At 49.7% G+C, this 4054-nt stretch overlaps 1 long non-coding RNA gene across 1 annotated transcript in view; it reads right to left on the reverse strand.

Moving 5' to 3' along the window:
* The window catches only part of LOC108446550, a 10737-nt gene extending 7293 nt beyond the window's left edge, over positions 1–3444 (reverse strand). Inside the window, exon 1 of the long non-coding RNA XR_001861758.1 lies at positions 3008–3444. This is a non-coding gene — a long non-coding RNA (uncharacterized LOC108446550). The remainder of the gene's footprint in view (positions 1–3007) is intronic.
* Positions 3445–4054: the final 610 nt, after the last annotated feature.

A 4054-nucleotide genomic window follows, 5' to 3' on the forward strand; every position in this document is an offset into this window, starting at 1 on the left:
GTGGCGTTTCTTGGCGCCCGTGTTTTTTTTATCTTTTTTTTTTTTTTTTTTTTTTTTTTTTTTTTTTTATTAATACCTAGTAGCCTTTCCACAGCTAAGCAAAGAATCCCTTTCATCCGCTGGTCTGTTTTCTACCTTTGATGGCCAGCCTTTCATTTTACTTTGAGGTGTCCCCGCTCAGAAAGCGCCTTGCTGCCTAGCTAGCACATTTGTTCCTCCCTGGCCGGATGCAGATGTGACCAATTTGCTTCCCCGACACAATGCAAGTGGAGAGAGGAGGAAGGTCTGTGGAGCCCAGTCGTGCGGCAGAAGGCAGCAAGGAGAGTGCCGCGCTATTTATTCCCTGGCTTCCACTGGGGTCTTCAGTGTCCCGGGAATGGTAAATCTTAACTTTCATGCTATAGTGCACCGGGATGCAATTTACTTCAAAGCCAGCATAAATCCCCGGCTGCTGCTTATTTCACAGGGCTGTTACATAAAAAGGGCTTACGCACTTCGGTCCCGGGAACAGGTCTGCACTTTTTGCCGTGGATCTCAACTGAAAGGCCTGCAGCTGGTCTGAAAATCTCACAAAGGCCACAAAAACTAGACTGTCCCTGCCCTTCTGAGCCACCCAAGTGCTGCACTTTGCCATGCCAGCCTTGGGAGCACTCTCCCTATGTCCAGCCCCACCGTTGCAGGGCAGTGACTCCCCCAGCACTGGGCTGGATGGGGAGGAAGGGGAGGCGTAGGCAGGCTCTGGGATTATTGTTTTTTACCCTTAGGAAAAATGCCGGGGAGGGAGGGGAGGAAGGAAGCAAATTCCTCTCTCTTTGCTACCACAGCTGTCTTGCCAAAGGAAAACTGAGAAAGCATTTTGGCCAGGAAAAGCTGCGTGTGAACTGGGTGCTGCCCTTGCAGAGGCGGGCTGGGGGCATGCGTGGGAGTGGGAATATCTGCCCTGCCTTGAGGCAGAAGGGCCTGGCCCTCATTTGCTCTGAGCCTTTTGGTCTCTGTGAATCCCCACGAAGTCATGCCACTTCACACTGACCCCGAGAGCTTTGTGTTCCATGGGTAACTTCAGAGATTTAAACAGGGGAGAGCTAAAAGACCTCTTTAGGCACATGAAGAAGGTACGTTTTCAGAAGTGACAGAGAGCCTGCAGAGCTCAGACCCTAGTGTCAGGAGTGACGTGGGCAAGTAGAGCCCCAAATAACTTCCGGAAATGGGACTTCAGCTCTGTTTAAAAACTGTTTATCCACGCCAGTAGAGTGGCTTTCTGTCTTGGGGTGACTTTATGATGTGTATCCCATATCGCTGCCCTATGCCCAGAAATTAATTCTTGTGCCTTTCTATGCCTTTAAACTGAGCCTGAGAGAGGGAAGGAAAAACTGAGCAAAACTTTCTCAAAGCAGTTTCCAGCTTGTTCAAGGTCACACAGAGATAGCGACTTTTTTTTTCCAGCTGCGGCAGGGGAGGGAGGAGGCACCCGGCTTGCTGCTTTCCCGTCAGCTTTTGGCCAGTTGTTCAGTTTCCTTTTCTCTGGAGAGACTGAGAGTTGAACTTTGTTTTTCCTTCCCTGGAATTTTGGATTTTCTCCCTTTTCTACTGGACTGCTTCAACATCAGAGCACATCGGGAGGAGTTTCCACCGAGTACAGAGGGCCTGGCCCTGGCCCAAGCCCCAGCTCCGAGGAGACCAAAGGGAGGACTCGAACACTTTCCCAGGTTTTTCCTCCACAGCGAAAGATTTTATTATTTAGCATTCTTTTCCTTTTCCTGTGTGTTTGTTAAACAAATAGTTTTTATCTCCTTCACTTTCCTTCGAGGAAAATTTATTTTTCCCGAACCTGGTGGGGGAGGGGTGGTGACCTGCCTTCTCTCAGAGGATATATTTCTAAATTTGGCCAAACTGGAACACTTCCTCAGCCAGATTCTAGACAGCCACCTTGCCTAGGAAGACTGGTCTTATGCGATAGCGAATTAAAATCAAGCTAGGAAACACACGGTTAAATTTTTAAGAATTTAATTTCCTGGCTTAATGTGGGAACCCAGGCATTTTCAGAATATTGCTTTTGGAATGAAAGAGGAGAAGAGAAATCCCTTCTGCCCTCTGTAGTTCAAGCATATTAATAATGTCTTAGTTGCAAAGCTGTTTATGCCTCCCTCCCCTCCCCTCGCCTCCTGCCGGGGTGCTGCTGTGTGTCTGCTCTCATCAGAGCGCCGCTATTAGCTGGCTTCATTGTGCAGCAATGCTTCATCGTTAGCTAAAGTTGCTTTATCTTCGTGAGGGAGAAACAAGCCGTTCCTCTCGGAACCACCCATATTTCATGGCCAACTAAGCAATATTGCAAAAACATTGAGATTCCTCAATTTCCTTGATCGCGTAGAGCAGATGCTGGTTTGATGCTGGGAAAACTGATTAGCGAGCCCCTTCCTGGCTAGTCTGTCACGGCGCTGACAGCCCCAACGCAGGCAGCTTGTCCAGCAATAGAAAGACCATTACCAAGTGAATTTTTCATGCAGCGAGAGAGAGCATTTCTAGCTGCTTCTATGCACTGAAAACAAATTTCCAAAAACCCACACCGCAAAGTGCTGGGGTGATAATCCACTCCTGTGCAATATTACCTTCAAATGCGTTATCACTGGAAGTGTAAAATCCCAGCTCCTCTCTCACTGGAGCCCCACTGTCATTAATCGAAGGCTTTGCCCGGCCGGGGGCCTGTCTAACTCACAGGGCTGGCTGTGAAACCAAGGGCATTACTGGATGATGCTGTCATGCACAGCCGTGCAGGTCCCTTTTAAGGGAGCGGTGGAGCCATTGTAGCAGCCGAGCTGAAATCTGGTGTGTATAATTTCAAGGAAACCTATTGGCTTGCAGATGCTAAAAATCAAGATCAAGAGTTCAGGGTTAAATTCAGCTGTCAGGTCTAGATAAGCTTATCTCCAAAAAGTGGCTTACGAGAGATCTGCTCTGGGCTGAAATGCTTAGCTGGTGACCTGCAGGACTCCTTCCCACCAGGGCTTACCTCCAGATCTGCATGTCTCCTGCGTTTCGGATGCTAAAGCCGTGGCGGGGAGGCAGGGGGTGGATAGCATGTCAGGACAGCTGTGTGCTGGCCCCAGGCCTCCAGCAGATTTATGCGCTTTCACTTGGCCTGGGTGTCCCAAAGAGAGCAGCGAGTGGCGAGCGCTGTGATTTTGTTATTACACGGAGGCCTGCTCTGGCAAAAAGGGAAAATTAGAGAATTTTTTCCAAGCATTCTTTTCCACTCTCTGGGAAAAAAAAAAACCAACCAAAAAACAACAAACAACAAAACAGGCAAACCTGTAATCAGCTGCAGGAGTGGAACAGCCCTCTTAATTTATTTTAAAGTGTCCTTCAGGACTGTCTGCTTAATAAGCACGCTCCACGGCGCTGCGCTCCCCAAGGGCGGAAAGGCGCCGCTGCCTGGGAAACTCGTTTTTTTTTTTTCCCCAGCATTGGATGCCCTCTGCTTCATCCCACCAGCAACAAAACAGAAAAGGCTGTAATCAGCTGCAGGAGTGGAACAGCCCTCTTAATTTATTTTAAAGTGTCCTTCAGGACTGTCTGCTTAATAAGCACGCTCCACGGCGCTGCGCTCCCCAAGGGCGGAAAGGCGCCGCTGCCTGGGAAACTCGTTTTTTTTTTTTCCCCAGCATTGGATGCCCTCTGCTTCATCCCACCAGCTACTGGAGAAGGGAATTGTGCACCTAAAGGAAGCAGGATGGCTGTGGGAAGCAGCTGCTGTGGGAGGGGCAGCCCCGTGTTGGGGATGCTGAGGAGGGGGGCTGGCACACGGGAGGTGCCACGGCTGCAGAGGACTGTGGTGACAGCGTGTCTGATCCCAGCCCTGCGCTCGAGGGAGCTGCTTAAAGGCACTGCAAATTTTGAGGTGTGCAGCAATTGAGCTGCCTGTGTCACGCAGCTGTTTGATCCGACCACAGGTGTCTGCAGCACATGGATGTGACACATTTCTGGGAAGGGCAGTAAATGGGAATAAAGGTCAGCTGATCAATCATCTCGCAGTCTAGTGGTGTGGTGCCCTTTGTAG

The sequence above is a fragment of the Corvus brachyrhynchos genome, unplaced genomic scaffold, assembly GCF_000691975.1.
Source record: "Corvus brachyrhynchos isolate BGI_N302 unplaced genomic scaffold, ASM69197v1 scaffold34, whole genome shotgun sequence".
In the NCBI taxonomy this organism is placed as follows: domain Eukaryota; kingdom Metazoa; phylum Chordata; class Aves; order Passeriformes; family Corvidae; genus Corvus; species Corvus brachyrhynchos.